The 26,996-nt window shown below is 38.5% G+C and overlaps 1 protein-coding gene across 1 annotated transcript in view; it reads right to left on the reverse strand.

Moving 5' to 3' along the window:
• Positions 1-26,758, reverse strand: part of ko (Stork-head domain-containing protein knockout) — a 330,525-nt gene extending 303,767 nt beyond the window's left edge. The window contains exon 1 of the mRNA XM_083112049.1: positions 26,412-26,758. The gene's annotated coding sequence lies outside the window, so the exon portion shown is untranslated. The remainder of the gene's footprint in view (positions 1-26,411) is intronic.
• Positions 26,759-26,996: the final 238 nt, after the last annotated feature.

Consider the following 26,996-nt stretch of genomic DNA (forward strand, 5'->3'; position numbering starts at 1 on the left):
TTACCATTACAAGTTGCTTTCATTGCTAACGCGCAACTTGTTTACCACACAAAAAAGAGAAGAGATGCAATAAGCACACGTGATGACACGGTTTCTTACATGTAGTGTTGCCCACGAGACGAGACTTTGGCCTGTCTCGTCTCGTGGAGTCTCGTGAAAATGCTGTCTCGTCTCGAAAATATTCGTTTGTCTTATGACACATGGTCAATCTCGTCTCGTCTCGAATTTTTAAAAGCCTGTCCCGTCTCGTCCCGTGGGCAACACTACTTACATGCAGAAAGACACGAGAAAACGAAAGTGATGGATGTGCTTTTTCCTATAAAATCGACCATTTTCATTTGAAAAGGGAAAGGGTATTTTGTTCTCGTGATTTATGGCCGATTTTCCCGTACATCGGTGCAACATCCACTCGGGAATAGTGGCGTGCACTGCACCATAGAGCGTGGAAGAAACGCAACACAACAGATAAACAACAGGAGGAAATTAACGTCACTGGCAGGTGAAGAAAGTCAGTTTAATGTATTGATTTACGACCTGAAAAATTAAATTTAAAAATATCTTCCATTTAAGAAGCAGCCATTTTGATGAATCACGGAAACCCATTTCAGAACTACCCAAGTCTATCAAAACGGAAGCTAGTACTGTTTACATCGAAAAAACAGAATGGAAATACCCAGAATTCTAATTTAACTTTTCGACGATGAGGGAGGAAGCGCAGAAAGCAGATGAAAATGGTTTTATCTCTTAACAGTTGAATAGCAATCGAGAGTGGTTTAGTTATCGACCCCTGCAGTGTTGGCAAGGCATTAACACAATTATGCGTATTTTTGTGAGAACTTTTTTTTTACGGCTGAATAAAAATTCGTTTAAACATTTTAAAAAATGACATTTGAAATGTAAAAATATTTTTAAAAATATAACTAGGAAAAAGTTACAACTAAAGTTGTATACAGGAAGCCTCACGATGTTGTAAGTCTTGGGTCTCGACACAAATCAATCCGAGAATGCCTACGGGTAAAATTAATATGCAAAGGAACGTAATTTCCTACGACACGACGTAAATCTTTCAAAGCCATGAACAAAGCACATTACAACGGAACAAGACATATAGTGCGGTCATCTTGCGGTCGCGACGTTTGGAGAACTGCTACAGCTCCGACCGAAAGCAATTAAAAGCACTGTGTTACGTGGAGATGGCGTTTAATGTCGACCTGAGGTCATGGAAAAAGCGAGGTCCAAAGGTGAAAACGTGCGGAGATTCAGTCATGGCTGCTCCAACAATGTTTGCACAACAATCGTGAACCGTTCGGTGTAACACAAGTGTGGTTTTCGAAGGATGAAGATGAAAGTTGTAGGAAACGAGAGGGTGTTGCAATTGACCAACTTATGTGCGCCAACAATATTTTCGAAAATGCAGCAAAAGGGGGGGGGGGGACTGGAACCGGTGTAGACTGCTTGAGTGTGAAATACATGGCCACGCATTGTAATTCAATATTAGAAAATTGTCACGTGCGTTTGAATTCTATTCAACTAGATACGCAGATTGAGGAAATATATAAAATTCGATTCAGTTAATGGAACAAATTCAGCAAATGAGTGGCGTACTTAAGATTTAAGGTGGGGATCGTGCTTGTGCTGTAGCTTTAATTCCCATCCCCAAATGCACAGATAGGTTATTATTTTACTGCATTCAGTATTAAGTATTAAATGGGAACAATTGAATGTATTATGCTATTTAATTTCTTGATATGAATTAAAAACTTTTCATTCAGCCAGTAGCGTGCTAGGAATTCGTAATGAGAGGATATACTTTCTGCTCTTTTAGTACCCAGTAGTATATTTTATCTCTTCCCACTGTTAGAAGTTCAGGTTACATTTAACACATTCCCTGTTAATTCACGATTGATTGATTGAGATGGTTCTTTCAGTGCCTTTATGCACAGTAAGGTTAATCGGTACTGGACCAACAGTTTAAAGTGGGATCCGAACCACTGTGTAATGTGCCTCCACCGGGTATCAAACCCGAGACCCCTTGATTACAAGGCGACGACGCTACCACTAGGCCATCGGGGAGGCCTGTTAATTCACGAGAACGAGACGCGACCTTTTTGTGTTTGCGTGTGGGAGTTCATGTGCATTCATGTCTTTCTCTCTCTGATGTGGCTAGAATGCGAAGTACCTACTGTAAATATGGCTCCGGTAACATTAAGAACAGACTCACTCCTACATAGGCCTTCCTTACAAATCTAACAAAAAAAACTCCACATTAATATATCATCAATCATAAGATATATAATGATTATAAACTGCAGTTGTGTACACCGTAAATCTATTTAAAAAAGTGAGTAATTAAAATAGCATTAATTAGGTTAACTATATAATAACCGTTCATACTATTGAAACGGTCATGCTCATATTTTACGGTCTTAGTTCAATCATATGCACATGGATTCTTTTTTCTTTACATGAAAGTTCGGCCAAACATGGTATGACTGTCAACATTCAACTAGTGGACCAGATAGAGTAAAAGAAAAAAAAACGATGGATCAACTAAGAATTCAGAAATGTCATCCGATGCACAAGAAAAATGCCAGAATTTAACTATTCGAGGAGATTCAGAAATTGCATTCGTCGACCCAACCCAACAGAGATACAAGACGTATCGTGCACGATTCAGCACAAATACAGTTCCGCTCTTCTACTCGAAGAGACATTCAGGTTCTAATTATCCTACGAGTCTCAACCGGATATTACGAAAGAGCAGGCTCAGAAACCTGGAAGACCTATTGAAGATCAGTGAAAGTATTTTCCTTGCTTGATGACGCCAATGAACTACAAGAATGACATCTCTCTGAGAAAGGATTGTGTGGAAGATGAAAAAGAAAGATTCCTTTGTCTCCAGAACCACATTCAGTCCAGGTACAGCGAAAGCCTCCCCCGCCTTTCTTTTTACACCTTACACTTCTTTGAAATCCAATGCCTTTGCAACGAGATCCCAATGGAGCAATTAGCATACAAGGCTGTAAGAGATAAACATCTGACGATTAGCAGGGAAAGCACGAAGGAAGGTGGCGCGGAAGATTGTGTATGTAATTACAATAATGGAAGCGAATTCCTTCATTGGGCCATTAAAAATGAGAGAGGGCTTCGATGCTGAAAGGAATCACTTTTTTCTTCCCTTCTTCCGGTGGTTCGAGAGAGAGATGTAGCATTAATGGATTAAACTCTGTCCCACAGCTGCGATTTTTCACTCTGTCCCTTGACACAAACATAGAAGCTGGGAGAGCTATGTTACCCAGAAGCAATGAAAAAAAAAAACATATATGCAACACCACATCAAATTTTCTAACATTTTATTTTGTACTTTTCTTATTTTACATGGCTTTCTTTCACCTTTGACTAATGGCGACGATCAGGATGAATGATGCATTACATAAAATTGATGAAAGACACACGCCAAGACTCGAGCCTGTAACCTTCGGTAAAAAGCTCGGTCATCAAAGATGTCTAATCCGAACTGGGCCTACAGCTTAAAGAGGGATTCGAGCCACTGTGCAATGTTCCTCCCGGGTTTCGAACTTGAGTCTCCTCAATTACAGTGACAGTGTTATCACTACGCCATATGAGGAGGGCCCCAGTCGTCGAGCTGGCTGTAGAAGAATTGAGTCTCACTATAATCCCTAGGCCACGATATTCAGACACCCATTACTAACATTAGTTACAATGTTGAGTTATGATGACTTTTATAATATGAATTTATGAACGTACATGTCCAAAAGGAAACAACTGACTATCGAATATAGTAAAGAGTTTGTAAAAAGTTATGTACGATGTATGTATAAGTGATTAATACAGATATTTTATTATTATTGGAATCTAGTTTTATGTTGATAAACGTGTAGGTTTCAATAATTTGGCGACCCAGCCAATAAATTCATATTATAAAGTCATCATAACACAACATTGTAACTATTGTGCTTGTCACAAACTGCGTATATCGAGGCATAATGTAAGAGCCTAGTTGAAATACAAATAAGCAGTAACTTTTTACTATGACTTCTTATATTGCAGTTTTTATATCACTTTCCGCTATGAGGTTAAATGGTGAGTTGATGAAGTAGACAGAAACACACAAATATTCACTACTCACTCTAGATTCTGACTTCTGAAAGCATATTTAACAAATCGCTGCACCATAAGTTGGCTTATCAGCTTTCAGGTCTTTATCTCTTCGTAACTGGTTTAAAGGACGGGAAGCAATATAAAATATTTTATTTTCCAATTATCCTTTATTCTTATGTTTGTACTTGATATCTTATTTTACGATATCTTTCCGTCTCTACAGCCTAATCGCGACTATGACAATGGAAGATAAACTGATGTAATTTATGAAAAAATGCAAAGAAATGGTCGTACTTTACTCAGGATTTGAATGCCAACTACTGACCTCGCAGCGCAGTGCCATAACCACTTTAGCTAAGGACTTGGTTATTCATTGACACAATTTAGTTTAACGTAACGTTGAAAACAAGTGATGAGGATTAACCGAATGACTACGAAAACTTGAAGGAGAAAATGGCAGAGTAAGACATGATGAAACGTAGAAATCTACAGCAAAACCTTGTTTGATGGCATTTTGAAGCGAACATGCGGACCCATTGCACTTCTTAGAACAAGTTCACGTCTTTACCTTTTAGAAGAAGCCACTCTGCCATTCCCGTCAGAAGTTGGTTTCCTGTACTGGGTGCAGCACTCGTTTTACACAGTCCTCGGGGGCGGAAGAAGAAAAACTCCTGGCGACATGCAAGCTTGGGTCACGCATCAATAAAAGCAGGTGTTTCTTACAGTACAAACGAGTTCGTAAGTGTCTTCTCCACCTAGAGCCCCTGCAGGTATAAAAGTCTGCTTGGCTTAACTTAAGAAGTGAAAAAAGATTACCCAAGCCATACAGAGCGATAATTACAGACGTACACAAAAAAGGATGCGGTGACTTACAATACAACTCTGCGATTTCCTCGCCACTCAATTGCATGCTGAATTTTCTGACTTTGCTTGCCAAGCCTTTAACAAATCAACTGTAGCCCTTCAGCAACATGGTGGGTGTACTAAATCAGAGAATGCATTCATTCACAGACAGAAAATATGTTTGTTAGAATAACCAATAAAGAGGTGCTGGTAGCCAAACACTTGGATCAACAGGTGGTAAGCACATGATCAGTTCACCAGTAAAATAAAATATTTTACTAATTCTGGCGAAAGAGAGCTCATCTATTTAAAATTACCAAATACTTTAGTCAAGAATAGCAAAAATAAGTAAATTAATTAAAAGGGAAACATTTTTGGTGAATGCAAACCAAATTTTATCTTCCCTATTTCTGCTCGCATTATTGTATCAACAATAATGTGACACGAGAGAGATTAAGAATGACTGTTACATATAGTGTATATTTTCTATATTTGAGTACCAGTACACTAAATTTGTATCAGAAAGTCATTTCTTGAGAAATTCGAGGAGTGATATCGTTGCCAAAAACAGACAAGAACGTTCCTGTAAGTAGCACAGTAAATGGTACATTCACCACTATTGTCTTTCATAATTTATTTTCTAAATCTATCTAACCAAGGCGTCAACTTACAATAATATTAAAGAGGACACACGGAAACTATCATTGTTACATGTTTTTATTTCAAAAAAATGATTGATTGATATGCTATATTTTACTTCGCCGTTGTGCCACTTGTGGCTAATTGCGAATATGGGCATGAGTGATTATATTGATGAATGGACATTCGCAAACATCCATACTCAGGACGGGATTCAAACCTGGGACCCCTGGCGTCGTAGCGCGATGTGCTAACGACTCCGCCACTGGGTCCGGCCACCAAGAAATTTGAGAAAGATGACACAAGGTGCCTATGCCTGATTCTAAAGCAGACTGTCTAGCCTATTTGATATAACTTTTGAGATTTCCAAGAAAATACAAGGTGTTTTCACAATACAGTGCTCGTAACAAAAGTTAAAAATTCCAGAAATGCATAACCTTCAGAAACAAGCACATCTCGCATGCGATGAAAGTCGATGAACTCGGGTGTTGCTGCTACAAGACATAACGTATGGTGTGTAACTTGGCTAACTTGTTGCACATGCAGTGAATTTCACCTCAACATGTGCATATTTGCTGAACACCTCCCCTTTCTTATCATGAAATACAACTGGGTTTATTGCACCATTTCAGGGTAAAAATCTCTTTGAGGAAAGAGAAAAGATATGGCAGCTTTCACCTGCTGCTCCTGCACGAAACTCCAGAATATCCTACCAGAGTGTGAGATTATATGGTTCCTGAATAAGGCGCTCAACTCAACAAAACGTAGTTTTAGCGAGTTTACGAAAGGACACTTTCGTTTGCGTATGAGTATTAATGTTGAATGTCCTGCGTAAGTAAGTCAGTTGGAACAAACGAACAAGGTGCCCCCCCCCCTTGTTGTTATGCAGCTTACATGTGATTTGCATAATGCCTTAATTTTGATATTTACCTCTATCAGGAAGTGTTCAAATGTAAGTCTTTATCACAGTCTACTGCACGATTTTTCACTCTTCCACTAATTGCTGGTAAGCAAACAACTATTTTGCTAATGTAATTCGGTAGTTAGTTCAACTATATTGTTCATAAGCTAATAGTGCCATCTGGGTTGTCAGATTGTGAAGTGCCGGTATTTGACATGGATTTATTGCACACATAGGTCTACATTCTATGTATTATGTTTAGCAAAACAATTGTAATCTCAGCACCAGCCAGCCCAGCCTGTCAAATTATTTCTTATTGTTCATACCACGAAGTTATCAGTATGTTGTGTTGTTTCAACAAACCTTGACAAAAAAATTGTTTCAATTCACCATCCACCCTCATAGTTTAAAATAACCAACAATACAAAGTAAATGCAAGTAATCCTGGCATGGACGAGATAAACTCAAGTCTAAATGTTCAGTACTATTTTGTCCTCCCAGCTAGATCCGAGGGATCCGCTGACCAACCTCAATTCATATTGGAGGTTAGGCGTAGAGCTTATAACTCTGCACTGTAAAATAATATGTGGCACAAGTGGGAGAGGAAAGAAGAGTTTACAGAATTCCTGTTGGGAAGGCTAAGACGAAGATGGAGGGATAACGTTGGAAATCGGTAAGGATGGAAAAGATTCATCTTGCCCAGGATTGGGACAGTTGGAAGGCTTGTGTTGCTGCAGCCATAAACTTTCTGGTTTAAAAAAACTAGAAAGTTAGTATCTGACGGTTTTGTGATTGCAGAGTTTCAATATGAATCGAGGCTAGGAGTTTTGATACGGCCTTTCATCGTCAATAAATTCGCAGATGATATTTAAGGGTGGTGCTGAGTGCGGACACTGGGCAAGACATTTACAGATTTGAAGATTCGTTGCTGGTACTTCTTTATCAAAGCAAGTGCAGGATCATTGCAAATGTCATTCCAATCTCCTTTCACCTTCGCCTTTTCACGGACATATACCATCAGGTTCACCTTTTAATTTTCATTAAATTCTGTAGCCATCTGAAGTCTTATTGTTTTATTCGTTTTAAGACAAAACGAATGCCAGGTGCAAGAATATTGGCAGAAATGATCGGGAAAGTGGTGGAAAGAAATAGAGAAGAACCACGTGGTTCACGTAATTCAAAATAGAGCGTGAATGCACTTTCTCCTCAACTTCCTTTTAATTGAAGGCAAGGACAATGTCGCGGCTGGTCAACTCCGCTCTGCACGCTCGGGGAGATCGGGTCCTTTTATCAAGGACACTTCAAGCTTCCTTTCCAGAACAATGTAAGTGGATAGAAAGATACACTCCGGATAGAAGCAAACGAACTCGCTTTGATATGCACTCTCATTGTAGTCCCCATTCTACCATTTCACGGTACATTTTAACCTACGCCCCGGTCTCGTGGTTATTTGAAGCCCATTAACAGAACCATCCATCAGATTAGTTCAGAAAGACCACAATAATGAGGCTTATTTTCAACAATACAAATGTTTGCAAAGGTAAGTGATGAGGGAAAAATCACAGAAAAATCAAGGCCTGAATTTGAACCCTGAATCCTTTGATTTACAGCACGTTAAGATAAACATAGCATCACAGACTGAAGCGACAGGCAACACTGGTCTCATCCATTATGTAGAAAAGTATCCATTGAGCATGTGCTAACACCAGACCAAGACTACACGCTGCACGATGTTGAGAAAACAGCCCAGTCCAAGAGGTACGTGCAGCTTGTTATGGTAGGAAAGGTTGCATTAATTTCTGAAGGTTCTTTTCCACGTGACACGTGTAGTGTTCCGCTTGTCGCCTGATGCTTCAGTCTGAAAGTTCCCTAATGTGTATGGGCATAGCCGGCATTTTAATGAAGGGAGCATTCATTCTGTTGATGTAATATTAAGTACTACAAGTAATAATAATAATAATAATTACTGGTATAAACTAGAAATAATAAACTATTTTATTATCACTATATCATTTGATGCATGACAATTGTTTTTCAGTTTTTTTTTCTTTCTTTTTAACATTTCGGATCATTTATACACTGTACTGTCGGAAAATATGCGAACTATAGACTTCCCAGTGTGTTAACATTCGATACTAGCGCCACTACATCCAGTCCACAGTTACAAACATGGTGGTGGATCAGTATCACACTCGAGCTAGCCTAACTCGTTCCTTTTTCCTTCGGTCATTCTGCTGGAATACTAATCGATTGAACTCCCCTCCCCCTCCCTCTTTTCGACAAACATAATAAACTGTTAGCTTATTTTCTGCAATGACATGAACGAAGTAAATTCTCCAAGAAGAAGAAAACAAAGAGAGGTTAGTCCCTTCGCAACGTGCAAGGTAATTATTTTGTTCAAATTCTCTCTCCGACAGCCTGTTGTAGATGCCAACTTGAAATCAAGAGGTGTTAAATTCATATTCATTGATTCAGATCTCGCGTGCAGAAAATTAGACTTAATAAAATTTGCCCTACTTAGTTTCATGTGTCAAGGAATTATACTAAAGGTTGTCTAGAGTCGAGCGATCGCATAGAAGATCACGGGACCATAATGGGGTTATTGTCTATGGTCTGGGTTCAAATCTCTAGCCCTTTAACTTTTCTCCTGACCTTTCAAGCAAATGTCGATGAGATCATAAAACCGAGGGAAACTCACATCTTGGGCAGCTTTTCATCTTATAATATCTTAAAAATATTTCGATATCATTTTCGGGATTGTCTTGGTATTCGTATTAAGTAAACCACCTGTACGTATGTACAAGGATACTTGTAAATCGATCGTATTAACTCTTCATAATGTACATGAATCTTTTGGTTTCTCTGTAAAGTGCAATGCATACACGTTTCACGAAACTGAGAATATTTTTTTCTGATCGTTTTTACGAAACAAGAGTTCGGGAATGTCTCTCTCATTTCTGGCTTAGTAAGGATGTAGAATGAAGTTAACACGTGGATAGGAAATGTATTGCCTAACTGTTACAATACAAGTAATAAGTGAAGATAAATTAATTATTCATCCGTCGACCACAGCTGAAATATGTCGTGAATGCTTTAACTAACTAACTAACTAACTAACTCTCTAGCCTTCTTAAACCCGAAGGTTCATGGCTGCAGCAACACAGGCCTTCCATCTGTCCCTATCTTGAGCAAGATCTATATACTCTTTTCCATCCCTACCAATTTCCCTTAGGTCCATCTCGACGTTGTCCCTCCATCTTCGTCTTGGCCTTCCTACTGGTCTCTTCCCATCAGGTTTCCCAACAAGAATCCTGAAAACTCCTCTTTCCTCTCCCATTCGTGCCACATGGCCTGCCCACCTAAGTCTTCTTGATTTAATTATTCTAATAATGTCTGGACATGAATACAAATTATGTAGTTCTAAATTATGTAACCTTCTCCACTCACCTGTCTCCTCATCCCTTTTAGGTCCAAATATTTTCCTAAGGATCCTATTTTCAAATACTCTCAATTTATGTTCCTCTTTCAATGTAAGGGACCAAGTTTCACACCCATATATTACTACAGGCAAAATTACGGTTTTGTATATTTTAACTTTTAGATTCTTAGATATTAAACGAGAAGACAAAAGTTTATGAAGAGAGAAGTAACATGCATTTCCTGAATTAAGCCTACTTTTTATTTCCTCTTTAATATAATTTTCATTTGTTAATATTACTCCTAAGTATTTGAATTTGGAAACTGTTTCAAACGAGTTGTTATCAATAATTAGATTTTGATTATTACCTAACACTTGGTTTCGGCCTGTAAGCATATATTTAGTTTTCTCTTTGTTAACTTCCAAACCTATCTCTTTAGCAGTTTTGAAAAATATTTTAGCATTATTCTTAATTGTATTCACATCATCCCCCAGTAAGTCTACATCATCTGCATATGCTAACAACTGAGTCACACCATTTAATTTTAGTCCTTCTTTAGTTTCTTTTACCTTCCTTACAGCATATTCTAAGGCAAAATTAAAGAGCAATGGAGATAATGCATCTCCTTGTTTTAACCCATCATGAATTGTAAATTTGTCAGACATATTAATACCCACACGAATTTTACTTTCTGTTTCACTGGTGCATATTTTTATCATACTAACAAGCTTCTTAGGTATTCCAAACTCTACTAATATATTATATAATTTATCTCTTTTGACCGAATCATATGCTTTTTTGAAATCAATGAATAGCTGATGGACATTTTGATTATATTCCCACTTTTTTTCAAGTGTCTGTCTGATGTGAAAAATTTGATCTGTAGTTGATCTGTTGCGTTTAAATCCACATTGATAATCACCTATAATTTCATTAGCATATGGGGTTAGTCTTGTTAAAAGAATGTTAGATAATATTTTATATGTTGTTGAGAGTAGAGAAATTCCACGGTAATTATTGCAGTTCATTTTATCACCTTTTTTAAACACAGGAACAATTATGGATTCTCTCCACTGTTGAGGGATTTCTTCTTTATTCCATATTAAACAAATTAATTTATGAATTTGACAAATTAATGAATTTCCACCATATTTAATTAACTCAGCTGGTATTAAATCAATGCCAGGTGCTTTGTTATTCTTTAGCCTTTTAATAGCATCTTTAACTTCAGTCAAGTTAGGTTCTGGGACTAAAGGTTCTGCTGTGTGTACTTCATTCACTTCTGATTTATCTCCTACATGGACATTTAAAAGGTCATTAAAGTAGTTCTTCCATCTATTTAGAATATCACTTGGGTCAGCTAGAAAATCACCGTCTTTATCTTTTATCAAGTTTACTTTAGGTTGCCACCCCTTTCTAAACTCATTTACACCTTTATATAAATCTCTGATATTTTTATTTTTGCTGTTTGTTTCAATTTCGTTAATTTTGCTTTTCAAGTAGTCTCTTTTTTTACTTCTAAACGTGCGGTTAACTTCTCGCTTTATTCTATTATAATTGTTTAGATTTGTATCATCAGAGTTATTTAACCACCTAAGTCTAGCCTGATTTCTTATTTCTATTAGATTATGACATTCATTATCAAACCATGGCTTACTTTTTCTCGGTTTATGGTATCCTATACTTTCTTTAGCTGCTGATTCTATTGCATTACGTATGTGCTCCCAATTCTTATTTACGTCTGTTTCATTTATATTTTCATCATCATTTAAATCCTGCAAAACATCAAATCTATTTGACAGTTTAATTTGGTAATCTTTCTTAATTCTTTCATCAGTAAACTTTCCTGTATCAAATTTTAGAACTTTTAGATTTTGTTGCTTATGATTTATCACTGAGAGTCTTTCTCTTAATTTAGCAATTACTAAATAATGGTCACTGGCACAGTCAGCACCTCTATGTGTACGAACGTCAATTATACTAGTATGCCTTCTCTTATCAATGAGAATATGATCTATCTGATTATGAGTTTTACCATCTGGAGAAGACCAGGTATATTTATGGATATCTTTATGTTTAAAAGTGGTACTTTTCACTTTTAAATGAAATTTAAAAGTGAATGCTTTATATATATGGAATTGTAAGCTTACTTTATTGCACTTATTTCATCAGTTGTCTGGCGGTATGAGTAACGTTTTATTTTGATTTCTTCATTCTTGTCTTCGAAATGGTAAAATAATTAGCGGATGATAATATCGCATCTACTTTACCTTGCCGTTTATTAAGAATCTCCATGTCGAAAATAACGAAAATCGAATGTGTGGTTAAGCTTTTGCGTGTGTCAAACCAATATGACGTCATTTATCGGAAAACCAATAACTGTTCCCTACCCTTCATGGACTAAACTTTATGCGTTCCACCTTATCTGTGAAATCTGTGGTTTTATTTATTCGGAATTCGAGTAAGGCGTGGGTGTTTATATTCCTTTGCTTCCTCGAGAACGAGAACGAGAAACGTTCTACACAGTTTTCTGATCCGTTCATTAGCATTCTACAACGAAATAGAACTCTTCTCATTGACCCCAAACCTTAGGAAGGAAGATCTGTGGTGAATGTGCGCAAGGGCAAAAAGCTGAAGTGTCCATATCTGTAAAACTTTAACGTTTTTACCCCTATTGTAAAGTGTTCAAACATATTCGTTTACTCAACTTTTTTTACTCCTACCTGTTACTATTACCCGTTTTGAAACACCACTCACGACCACTTTTATATGCTGTTTCGATTTCCGCGTTCTCATTCACACGACCTTGAAACATATACTTTTCTCCAAATGTTTGCAGATGTAAGTGAATATTATTAGATTTTCTTTTTCTCTCGATGGCGGCATGCGACTGGAACACTTCCGTGATATTGGGTGCAAGAGGACTGTCAATTTGGAAGTGAACACGCAGCCAACCAGCACTTTTGTTCTCATTGGCACTACGCTCTTTCTGCACATCAGCTGTTGCTACTTCCACCCACAGGCCAACTCGGGAAGATGTGCGTGTGTGCAGACGCACACGAGAAAATTATCAGAACTGTTGAAAGACTTGCTGTTAAAGACACTCATCATAATCATTTCATTAGAACAGTCTTTTCTCGTAGCACTTTCACAGGCTCTGATTAGCGGTTTTCTTTTTCCGTGTCCTGAACGTGTCGTGAACATAAGATCAAAGAGTCATGAAATTCTTTAAAAAGTTAAGTAATTTATCACGTTCGATTCGCAGTGTGTGTAGAATCATGTATAATGATCTATATGTCCAGTACATATTAGCTTTTGTTAAATATATCATCACAATATTCAAGTTTTACGTGTGATCCGAACTATACCATATCTTTATGTTTATGTGCGTCAATTTTCTGTCTCCTTAGGCTAATCGTGACGACGATAAAGGGGTTGACAGAGGGAGACTTACAAAAGGGCTAAAATCTGGGAAACCTTTGGAAACAAAATACGCTCGGCTACCGACGCAACCATTATTACTATCCTACTATGCTATATGCAACTAAATCCATTACATTGTTTATTGTGAAAGTTAAATAGACCAATATTATCCGCATCCTGGTTTTACCTTGGGACGATTTGAAGGGGCGTAATGTATACCTTGTTATGTTGCGACCGTCTACTGTGACGCTACATATGAACCTTTATTTTGAATGCTTGGGAAACTTGTTACCACTTCCTTGATTTAAAGGTTTGTAATGAATTATGGATGTGCGTTCTCAAATTTTTCGTATATCAATTGGCACAGTTACACGTGTAATTCTAGTATCTTTGAAATGATCGTGTGGTACATTTTTAGAGCAGCATAGGGAACAGCAACTGAAAAAAGTACTCTTTGATGCGTTTCTCTATTAGCAGTTCATGAACATTATGTCAATTGACACACTGTAAGCCTGTTACATTCAATGTAGTATTCATGGTAAATTATCGCAACATACCCTCCGCTGTATACAATGTATTAAGTTTTTCCAAATCGTCTAAGTTTAAACAACGACACCGCATGCTATTATTTTCAGAGAAATGGTTCTTTTGGTGGACGTAGAATGGGATTTCAAAACTACTTTATACATATATAAGTGGATCAATGTTTGTAAATATATTGAAATTGCTCAACAGCCGCCATTTTCGATTAAATTCTGTAATGACAAGTGCAAGAAGCTACCGCTAAAACGAGGAAGGGTGATTCTTCAACATCCTTCCTTTGAGACATGTGTAAACACGTGTACAACATCACTGCTCACGAAACGTGAAAGGAATTGGTTCGCCATTTTAGCTTGGCTTGACTTCCGAAGAACCTATAAACATGAGCAATAAAACGGCACGAAGTGGCAAGACAGGCACTCAAACTACGCCCTACAAGAGAGAAATGGTGCTCTTTTTAAGCTGGTACATACATCTTGGGTGGTGTGATTATCGTTAAGTATCGGTAATGGTACGGTATGACGACACTCATTGCTGTGTTTCCATGATGACACCGGAAAAAGTGTGCAATGGTACATCTTTTGTTCATAAGAAAAACGCCAGAGTTCGCTGCCTGTAAAGAATGCACACTTGGCGGTGGCTGAAGAGTGACGTCCATATGGTGCGTTTTTATGTTCCTCTTTTCTTCTCCTTCAGTCTTTGGTGGTGCGGATCTAATGAGCTCGTAAACTGAGAGAATATTGATGACCGTAGCACAGACATCGCAACACAACTTTGAGTTTAATTACACTACATGGCCACACCTTGGAATGTAGTAAACAGTGTTTCTTGGAAGTTCAAAGTTTTACCAACAGCGTGGACCTTGAGGACCACTGGCTGAAGTCGGACTGTAAAAAATGCACACGAACACGTAAAAAAGTGCACAGTCTTCGACTCGTTTCGGATCACGCATAAAACTACAAACACAATCTTCATTCTGAAGTGAACAAAAAAGGAAAAATGTACACTAGATGACAGTAAACATCTTTATTTTTTGCCGATTGGTTACTCTTCTCTTACTCTCTCTTACTTATTTTAATTCGAACTTCTCTATTTATAAAATAAACTAATAATAATAATGAGTACATTGCTATGTGGAACTAAACAATGTCCATGTTTTAGTACTTACAACAGCTAGTTTGCAAAGCATAGTTTCATTTGTTCATCTATTATGATAATCGCGAGTGGTGTAACTTAACAAATATAAAAATGTAATAAGTATTAAATCACTTGATAATGTATTTACGTTTATCCTATAAAATACTCCCTAGTTCTCCAGGTCGAGTTTCAAAAACTGTTTCTGCGAAGTAAATAAACCCCACAAGTTACGAGAAAGATTATTCAATTCTTCATTATCTGCTTTATTGCCCATTCGTGTGCAAACTAAAGTTAATTCATCTAAAATACATATAAACTGAACAGCGTGACGCAATAGCTTTTTGAGGGTCAAGGCCAGCCAAGCAACTTTTTTCATCCACTAACGCCTGGTTAACGTACTTAAACCAAACCCAAAATTCACGGACGGTACGAGAATTAAAATTTCACGGTCTCGGAACAAGATTCTAACACAAGTAGTGTTAGAAATTTGCACCATTTGAGGATATTGTAGAATAATTTATTGCGTACGTAAGTTCCCTTTGGAAAGTTTACTTTTAGAAACTAATGATAAAATCCTAATGAAGTCCTTCAGCGTGTAGAACAGTTATGCATCTCTTATCAATAGATCTTGCGTGATATTAGATAGATTGATATGATGAACATCATAAAACTGAGGATGTCTTATAACGATAATAAGAGAGAGAGAGTCACGTTAACAAGTAACGCTGAGGTGAAAATTAAAAATTATTTTCGTAACATCCATGAGTGCTTTCCATTAACATTTCCGGGCTCGAAAAAAACATTGAGCTCCACTTCTGAAAAACATAGAACTTTTCCGTCTTCGAGTTGTACACTTTATGTACAGAACAGATAATAGAGACTGGACCTAGCGTTTAATGTGAGACCCTTGACTACAAGGCGGCGACGTTACCATTACGCCATCGAGGACCTTCTCATCTTCGACATTTTTCACAGCCAGCCACACACATACATACAATCGTTTCAAACAGGTTCTTCTGTGGATTTTTTGCTGTCCATGACCATTAAGCATTGACATATACGCAGAACTAGTGGTACATTATGCAAAACATTTTGCACGCTGCCATTTGGAGAAATCAGATGAAGCCGCAACTGCATGGAACCTGTCCCATTGTGGCGCCACTATCGTAACGACTTGGATAGGCAAATATTATCAGGGAATTTCCACACATGATTATGCTGTTCCTTCTTCCTTCGGCAAAAAATTCTAGTTTAGCATGAAGCAATTTGCACTCCAAAAGGGTGCTACATTCAGGCCCGGAGACAGAGCAGCTAACAAGATTGTCAGTCCCTCTATCAAGGTGATTCAATAAAACGAGCATATTATTTGCTGCAGGAAATTTTTCCTCGTAGTGAAGGTGTCATTTGTTCAACAAAAGTACGCCATTTTAGAAACTTGGATTGACTGAATGGAGATAAAAAATAACAGCCATATGGAATCAATTCCATTCGAATTGAGATGTTGAGGAGGATCATGGTTGTTTGCATGTTGTCCACTTTATGCACAGAAGGCCAATCTGAACTGGGCCTACAGTTTAAACCACTATGTGCCTCCACCGAGTATTGAACCCGGGACCCCTTGATTACAAGGAGAGTACGTTACCACTACACCATCGGGGAGGCCCTACGCAATTATTACATGTCTTTGTCTCGTTAAAAGAACAGCTGCCACTTTTGTTGCTTTAAAAGAACGGCCGTTTTATAAAGCATCCTTTACAATTTCTGTTATAACTTTTAGCGAAATATATAAGCTTCCACATTCGATCGAATGAGTGCCGTAAAATAGACCGGAGCGTGTGAGTACAGTCACGAACAGTTCTGGATTGTAACAATCCCATTGACTTTCAATGGAATCGTTAAAACCCAGAAGTGTCCACGACTGTACAAAACTTCTAACTACGATCAAAATACGAACTACGATTGCTGTTGAGTCAAGCATGTGGACGTTTCTGAATGAAACGTTATCTGAACGCTGGATCGGAAGAGGGGGGCCTGGCCACCGAGATCCCCAGATTTGAAAAACCATTAGCCTATTTTGCACTAAGCTACATTAAAGATGTTGTGTACAAGATGAAAGTTCACGACTTGGATGATTTCAGACAGCGTATCGTTGCGCTAATAACGCCTCAAATGCTTATCAACGCTTTGCACAAGCTTGAGTATCGTTTGGATATCTGTCGAGCTACAAGTGGCGCCCACACGGAAGTGTACCAGCGTACATAAAAACTTTTTGAGTTACTTTATACAAGAAATTTAATTAATAAACTTTACAGAGTTTTCTTAGTTCATTGAGGAAAAAGGTTACTAGAAGCTATACTGTAGATATATTGGTTTTTTGCTGTGCTTACTACTAATGTCAGAGGGATTCCAATGCAAATTGTATGACATGGCAATTTCACTCGGAAATAGAATGAAGGCACATTTTACTTTGTAACTCAAAAATGATCAGACTGTCACTTACCATGTTTTACACCCGAGCCCTTAAGATAATATGGGTATTTTTGTATACCTGTAGCACACCCTACCTTGTATTCCGCATGAAGCACAGGCATAGAAAGTGACACCGTACACTGTGAATTTTGCGTTGCCTTGAATAATTCCACCACACTGTCCACAGAATATAATTCACAGGAAGCAGCATAATAATAAATAAATGAAATTAATGTCTTGAACTTTTCTTTTCTTGTGACCTTCAGATTGAGCTGTCGATGCGAAACGCCGTCTGTTAATCACTCGCCCACACTTGGCCCTTTTCCTTCTGGCCTTGTGATGGCATTTCTCACAACCATGTGCTGACCTTTACACAACATTGCAGCTGGAGGGAGTGAGTGTATGGGAACAGTTACGATCACTCACTCGTAACAAATGACAAACCCACGATCTTTATGCTACGTCGCGTGCATTGTACTTCGCACAAATTACCCCATTCACATATCAACACTGTGTTTATGTTCATCGGCGACGCTGGTTTACAAGTTTCTTGGTTCGAAGACCGTGTTCGCTGAAGAAGGTTATGCCTGTCACAAGGTATCAAGTATATTGGCGTTAGGATTGACTGAGGGGAACGATGACACTGTTAAAACGATTTCGTCAACACTGAATACAAAGTAATGGCTTTAGACTGACTAATATGAGTGCTGAAAAGTGAGAACTAGCATTTAATCATTAAGTTCTATCCACTATTATTAGCAAACAGTATTGCTCCGCATGAAAGAGACCGAAGTCACCACAGATTGTATCAACTATAGAACAGTTTCCGTGTTATACCTGATTACATATAGATAGGTAAAAACTAGGGATGGGCGATATCGGAAATTTGATATCGCGATACATCAGCAGGAAAATATCGCAAAACACTAGTAAAAACCTTATTTCTTGTATTTACGAAAGGTAACATATTTTTATCACCATAGAGACGCATCACCGTGACACGTTTCCCTGAAAGAAATTATACCAGACGCCTTCTGAACTGGGAGGTGGAAAGTAATTGTGTTCGACTCCCATCGTTTACTTTCGTGTTCCGTGTGGCGAACACCACTCGCCACCAAACGTAATCGGAGCCGCTGCATGTTGCATGGACCTTTGGTACATATTCAGGGGAACGAGTTGTTATCACAACGCGGTAAGACACAAGGGGTTCCGAGTTCAAATCCCGGTCTGGGGATGGATGTCCTTCGTGAGTGTCCTTTCATCAATTTCATACTATCACCACTCATCCTCATCGTTGCGGTTAGCCTAAAATGGCAGAAAAGCAGGGGCACGAGTTTTTGAACACCCTATACAGTACGTACCGTCAAGACCCCTCACCATGAAATTGTTCCGTAATGGTATATTTTGAAGTTAGTAATTCTCATTTTCCCTTACCTTTTATTACTGTAAACTATACGAGAAAGAACATTCAAATAAGTTAAGAAATTATTTCTACAATACGAAGCTCCTGGTTTTATACTTTCTGTATGAGTCACAAACGCATCTAAAAGAAGCCAAATGTCTACTGTACACTACTTTGGATAAAAAGAAGAAAACGACAAGAAAAACTGAAGAGCAGGACAAACGTCCATATATCCTGGTTAATGCTTTCAGAACCACGCCATTAGTACAAGCAGGTAGTTGTTCATCACGCTAATGGACAATTAATACTTCCCTCACGCCATACTCAGGCGCTCGGAGGAGGAGGCTTGCGGCGGTTTTCCTTGACCCCGAATCGAACTTGCGTCCTTGCAACACAGTGCCCTAAGAGAGGAGGCCATCGTTTCCTATCCTCAAGCAGAGCAAAAACGTGTTGCACAGTCATTTAACAGGTTAAGCTCCAACAATAAACCTAGATGGGAGAGCTTCATTGAAGTTTCGGCCTTCCTCGCAGTACCAATGAAGAGGGACGTAGATGGGTTAGGCTAAAATTACATGGTAGATTTCTTTCCCCCAAAGTACTCCTCCATCTTCTCTTTCCAAGATAAGCATATGTAAGTCAATTACTGCATCCAATTTTCCGTTGTTACATTACTGGCACAGGGAGATGCATGACTGCTTAAATCAAGTTTTCTACAAAACATCAACAAATACTTATAAATTTTCAGCGAAAAATGTAGGCTCGACCAGGACTCGAACACGGGTCTCTGGCATACCACTTTTTTTTTTTTAAGGAATACCCCTACCCGGTGGTATCCCCCGTCATTCACACTTTTCAATTTTTACAGTATTCTCAGTTTCTCACGTTTGGACAAACACATATACCCATGCCTTACCCGGGACTCAAACTCGGAACCCCTGGCGTTGCAGCGCGCTGTGCTAACCACTCTCCCACGGAGGTCAACAATCACTGAGCTACCGAGCCGGCCTGGTCTCCCCTGATTTTTCGCTATCGCTGTTTTACCTGCGTGGAATCGTCTCTGCCAGTGCTACCGCAACGGGATATGTTACTTTTCAAACAAAGTAGACTTCGACGTTGCCAGGCAAATGCTCGAAGGCATCCTCGAAGATCGCCTGAGCTTCTGTACTTCGAAAGAACACACTCAACACATTTGTCCATTTCGATGCATTGATATTTCCATATTCTCAGCCATCTTGTCGTCTCTTACAAGTCTCAGTTTTACATAAAAACTAATTTCCCAATCTAGATCCCTCATATATACTTTCATCTTACATTAATTTACCAATCACCTTCCTATTCAATCGAAGATAAACACCGCTGCAGCTGTGGAACGTCATAAACACAGGTGCGAGCGACGGTAATGACACTCCGGATTGTGGGAAAACCCACACCAAGGAAGACATATGTCCCGGCGGAAATGAACCGATAAGAAGCCTTGGCGCAAGCGACATGGACTCGTTCCAGACACTTAAACCATCAGGTATGTGTTCATATCAAGCATTCAACCATAACCATCATAGTGTCGAAAATAAAGGGGGGGAGGTACGACCACTTTGTGACCACCCTGTATATATGTATAGGCAGTAGTAGGAATTGGGTGGCAAAACGGGGGGGGGAGTTGAAAGTTTACTTTTTCTAGGTAGCCAAGGCTTACTGCGGGGACTACAAGTGGGAGATCCACTGCTCCCCTCCCCCCCCAACGTCCCCCTAATCGCCCCCACCATTATTTTAACTTATTCCCTGCCTCTTTCTTTAGTCTAATTGCGATTAGATTAAAGATATGAAGGAACAATAACAACAGAACACTCGTGTCTAGTCCGGGACTTGAACATGAGCCTTTGTTGACAAGATTGTGAATCAACGGTGAATGGCATGTTAAATTTTCTAACTAACTACAAATATTTGATAGACATTAAAGGACCATATCAAACACCGAGTACAATGTACCGACGTAGAAAACGGAAGGAAGAGCATTACATAAATCAAGAAATTTCAGCAATACTCGACATTTCAGGAACCTATGCAGTGAAGGTCCACGAAAAGTATTTCATGTTGTAAATGCTACAAGGATTTTATGTCTTCGGAGTAAAAAAGCAAGCAATTCATCACGTTCAGTCTTGGGCTGAAACACTGTAATATGAAAGGGGTGCCCAGCGCGAGTTGGAGGGGGTTCTAACGCCCCCTTTTATATGGCATTTCACTAAAATCGGTGAATACACTAAAACATGATTTCCAACAATGCTTTCGAAAATTCTGGGCACGGTAATGCTAATGATAATGAAACATTATGAATATTTTTTAAAAATCGTGTAGCAATTGCAAGTTTCTTTGTTGAATGAAAACATATCCCAGTAAACAAAAATTTTAGCTTCTAAATTGTTATATGCTATCCCTTTAAAATCCTAAATAAAAACGCTCTTAAAAAACTAATAGAGGATTTCTCCAACACAAAAGCACGCGATATTGTTCCATGTTGATAACCCCATATGCCGCGAAAGCACGTACAATTCGGAAATGAAGATACAACGCTCTTTGTGGGATCCAATTTATGGAGAACAAGACAGCGTTATTGGGTCTCGCTCCAACGAACTCGCAAGTCAGGAGCGACTGACTCCCTCTGTCCTGTTTGGAGACCTACGCGCTCCATTTCCTCCCATATTTTGCTCCTTCCAAAGCTCTTTGCTGCTCACGAAATCCAAGGTAAACAAGCCCAGAAGGATACAAATTTATGCCAAATTGTTGGCGATAAGAAACGAAATTTTAATATAAATTCTGAGACCGTATTGTGTTCAATCTACAATTGTACCAAAGTCAATATGACCAAGGACATCTGAATTTGATTTCATGAATATTACGTATATTTGTAAAGCCCGTTGATCCTAAAAGGCTACCAGTATCACATGTCAACTACAATGTTAAATTCTAGGAAATTATTAATGTTTATTTGTTGTATTTTCAGTGTTTTCTGTTTCCTACCGATCATTTGCTTCGACTATGATTAAATTCAATACGCATACAAATTGCGTGGTGCAGATATACGAGCCTCGCCGATGGCGTAGTGGTAATATCGTCGTCTTGTTATCTTGCGGTTCCGGGTTCGTTAATCGACAATGGCACATAGTGTTTCAGAAAAAAGGGGACTTAACACAAAAACTCAAAGAAAGCAGAGAGACGATTCTATAATTTATACGACACATTTGTAGAGGATACAAGTCAACAGTTGCCGACCTTCGTGGAGGAGTTGTTAGCACGGACGTTGGGTTCCCGGGTTCCTATCATTCTTTGTGAGTATCCATTCATCGATTTCATCATATCTTTATCATGACTCATCATCATATTCGCGATTAGCCAAAAGTAGAAGAAAATCGAAGTAAAATAACCAAATCAATCATCAATTCAACAGTTATTATTCAGTTGGGTGAGTACTCTCTCTCTCTCTCTTCATATAGAAAAATATGTAAATCAAATTTCAACATCCTGACAACTTAATGGACATTAATTACACTCTATTAAAAAAAAAATACTACATACGTTAGCTATACAGAACCGATAAGGGCTAGTTTCGAACTGTACCGATCACAACATTCAATTAATTGTATTGATCAGAACGTTCACTTAACTAACAACGGTGATCTGAAAAGGGAAGAACTTAATACACAGAACTTGAGAACAGACGGTATGATGAACTCAAGACAATTAGTGAAATCAGCATTACAAGAATCAAAAACCGTTTTCGTAGAATTGTGGCCAGTATACGCAATTAATGACTTATTTTGACCTAAGTGTACGCAAATGTTAATTTGTCCATCACCATGTTCAATCGTTCGCTTTGTGTTATGCAACTTGAGATTTGAGAATTGGAAGTAAGACACCAACAAAGCAGAAAACAAGTCATGCTTTAGTGTAAGCACAATTCTGTTTCGTAGACACAGAAACTATGGAAAAGAGAATAAAAAGAGCAATTACATTTGCTGCCAGTTGTACCTAGTCAATCCGGTCTTGCGCATGGTCATCCGGAGAGAGAGGGCAGGGGGCTGTTGCCCCTTGGAAAATTAATGTCAGACAAAAATTATATATTTCACACACATAATTACACTTCAGTCACAGTAATATGCGTTAATGGTTATAAAGAACTTATAATTACAAGCAAGAGTGATAGAGATCGTTGGAGGAACGCGATAATATCAAACCGAAGGAGTGTTTGGGGGGAATGCCTTGTTTGCCTCCCCCCTCCAGAAGAATTAATCCTGCGGACGACCTTCGTACAGTGGATCGTAGGTTCACATCTAATCTATTATGCCGTGTATAGTTTCGTCTTTGCAATTCTTATCAAATAATGAGTTAGATTTGAAGATTTCTATTTGTATTTCTTGTTATTTTACGTCACTTTTATGCCAGTTTTGTCTAATCGAGAAGATAATGTTTATATTGAAATGTATCTTGTCAATTAATGGGAATGTTGAAAAATATTTTACTTACATTCTACTGTATATTTTATCAAATATCTTGTGTTTTAAAAACTTGCATTTCAATGTAATTTTGTAAACTGCTGTATTAAGACACAAAGGCTGTTCACGGCAGTATAAAAACGTTTAAATAAATAAGAATAAGTGGTGATTGGATGAAATTGTTGGAGAGTCGCAAATAAATGCCCATAGCAGGACTCGGGTGAGCTGAATTGCGGTGATGAATAGATCAAGGCACAGGAGCCGACTTTACAAGGGCAAAACACTTTCCACCCTTCCCATAATCCCGAACACTTTGTTGCCAGTCGGTGGTAATGGATCGAGGAATGCAACGGAACCACGAATGAGAATGACTACAACCAGTGGCGGCGAATGGTTATCAAAAATGGGGAGGGCATGGACTTTCTGTTGGTAGACAAGGCTTGCAATTAAAAGGTCATAGTGCCGGGGCAAAAAGTGAAGAGGGGGCTACTGCCTCCTAATCGCCGCCACTGACTACAACAGAGGCTTGAACAAACAATACATGTTGCCTTTTCGCAACACAAACCCAGGTGAAGTGATATTTGTCTCATGCTATATGAAACGTATGGCGCCAATCCTTGCCCATCTAAGAAACAAGTGAATCTGATACCCTATCGTAGTCCATCAAAAACCACTTGCAGAGTCAACTGCAACTGCACCAAGAAAACATAAAATCGTAAACAATGCGTTTTATTTTCTGCGATGAGATGCCAATAACCTCAATTTCACTGAAGCTTATTGTTCCAGCAGGGCTAATTGCAATAATTGGACATAGCAACATCATGACTTGAAATTCATGGGAACTAGTTTCAGGCGGCCCTTCCACACACTTGTGAGGGAATCAACGATCTTGGATGAAGGACGCCGATATTTTATCACGAATTATCGAGAATTCCTTGTACTATGTAAAACAGGTCATAATTCTTGCACATTAAGCACAACTGTCACTTGAGAAACATGTCGAAAGTAAACGTGTGAGGACATGCTCCATATAATAATTCCTTGAGAGGCGTGTCCGTAGAGGTCGTTCTTCCTTTCTTTTGATAAAAGTATACGAAATGTTTGTACAAAATTATCTGCGGATTGATTTAAATATTGAAATGTTGTTCTCTCCGTAACCTTATTATTATTTTCGGAACTTTAGTATTATACGGACTACCTCAATATATGCTTTCGTGGTTAGGTTAGGCAGGTGAGGTTTGGTTCTCTTAGGAATACTACATGGTCCGAAATGAGGTAGTCCGTATAATACTAAAGTACCTTATTTTCATGTACATGGCCAGCGTGCGAATTAACGGGGCGGATGCCTCAGCAAAAGAAAATTATTTTTATCCCTGCCAAGGATGTTTTTATCCCCCTAAAAAATGGAATTGAAGGCATATGGTATACCATTTTTTAACTGAAAAATCATTTGTGTCTATTAATGATTCGGTCATGAAAGATCTCCCATGCCGAAAAGTATGCAGCATTGTGGATTAAAGGAGGACCATTCTGCAACTAACCAACGTAACTCAGACTGTATTAAAGTGTTGACAAGAAACTTGTAGGTTTTTTTAATGGAAATTTGGTCGAGTATTTGTTGTTAGTTGTTCGATAGCTCTTTTTGTGTAGGGGTTTGGGTTTTCTTAAAATGTATAATACCAAGAGTTTCTAAATTACGTGTAAATGTTATAAGATTTGATGATCCAGGTTAGAACCACTGTTACAAGGTATTTAGAACCGTAAGACAATAGTTTAGTTTATTTGCATACCCCCACCCACTAAAAGAACTACTTCCCAAAATGAAATCACAAATAGGCTACATCACTGAGTGGGCACCCCCCACCCCACTCCCCGAAGCATAAAGTGTCCTTTTCTCTTACATCCTATGAAATGAACTCTACTGGACAGTGGCGTGCTCAAGAGAGGCGCCCCTTCGACCCAGCTTATCTAAAAATAAAGGGCGTCAAATGCAGAAAAACGGCATAATATAGGACAAACTAAATCTTTGCTACAACACTACCACTATTCTCTTCGCTTCGATGGCATTGATCTTTGAATTCTGGAGGTTTTATTTGTGGAAAAAAAATGTGATGCATGAGGTGATGGTTCATTTCACAGGCACAAAGGGTAGATGGAGTAAAAACTACTGCCAAGCATTTTGAATGTAATTCGAAAGGGCCTGTACCTTCACTCGGCTCCATTGGCCTCTTGTCCATCATTCATGCGCATTTTCATGTTCATGAAGCTCAAAGATAAACAGCATACGCTATTTGTAACAAATGCTTTTTCTCTTTATTGTTATTCGTCACCACTGGGCGAATTAGGCCTTTTGGTTTGAGGTGATGTTTACTTAGTGGCACATTCGTGATTTCATTTTAGGAAGTAGCTTTTTTTTTGTATGCAAATGTGCATAAACTATTGCCTTCTAAGATAAGCCATTAAAGTTTATGATAACACTTACACGTAATTTACAAACAATATATTTATATTCTAATTCTAAGGAAACCCAAAATCGTACACAAAAAAAACTATCAAACTAGTAACATCGAAAACCGGCCAAATTTCCATTGCCAGGTTCAAACTTAATTTCCATTTAAGTTTTAACCCACCTACAAGTTTCTTGCGAACACTTTAAAACATGTTCGTTGAGGTTGGTCAGTTGCAGAATGGTGTCCTGTCTGTTACTTTACAGTGGTAAGTGTATGTTTAAAGACTGATTGATTTACCCAATATCATTTGTACTTTAATTGAGCAAATGTACGGAATTAATAACCAGTAAAATTATGTTCTTGTGTCTTATGGCAGTTGCCTACAATTAATCACAATATAGGACTGGTTTAATAATAATTAGACATGTTCCTTTGCCCTTGTACAGAAACGAAGAATGAGAACGGAACGATTTTTTACTGCAACAGATCAAGATGCTTGTGCAGATACTTCAGTAGATGCGACCACAATTCACTTTCGTTAATATCAACACAACAAGAGAAATATAATAAACAACTTACCTAAAGACAGAAATGATTATTAAGCTCCAGGGTCGTGGCTGAGATTATCATATCGCAAAAACTTCTGTCTGCAGAACTACTGAAAAGAGCACACTCACTACACCCGGGAACACACGTGCAACCACCGCGCACCTGAACAAACAACTTTTGTTTCGGTCTCTTGCACTTTTTTCCTTCTTATCTGCAAAGGTCTGGAAGCAATGCAGCACAGCTACATTTTTCGTAATCCGGCCCTCGCATTTGCAAAGACATGAAAGTGGAAACTCGATTGAAAGGGAAAGACCCGCCTCACGAAACGCACAGACCGTGTTATCAACGACCGCCACTAACAACTTGGTCGCTTCCACGTTCAGTGGCGACTGAAGCCCGCATACCTACAGTCACTTGTCATACGCCGCGGCAAGACAGAGTGCGCCAGCATCGATCTCGGACTGGTGCGTGTTGCCAACTCCGTATATTTACCTCTGAATACTTCTGGTATTCTGAGGCTTGAAGTAAGACACTCATGTTGCGACACAGAAAACAAACAATAACAATGATACAAAATACATTTACAGTCATACAGTCGTTGCTCGAAATGAAGGG

Source organism: Lepisma saccharinum, chromosome 1, assembly GCF_977018435.1.
Source record: "Lepisma saccharinum chromosome 1, izLepSacc3.1, whole genome shotgun sequence".
Taxonomy (NCBI): domain Eukaryota; kingdom Metazoa; phylum Arthropoda; class Insecta; order Zygentoma; family Lepismatidae; genus Lepisma; species Lepisma saccharinum.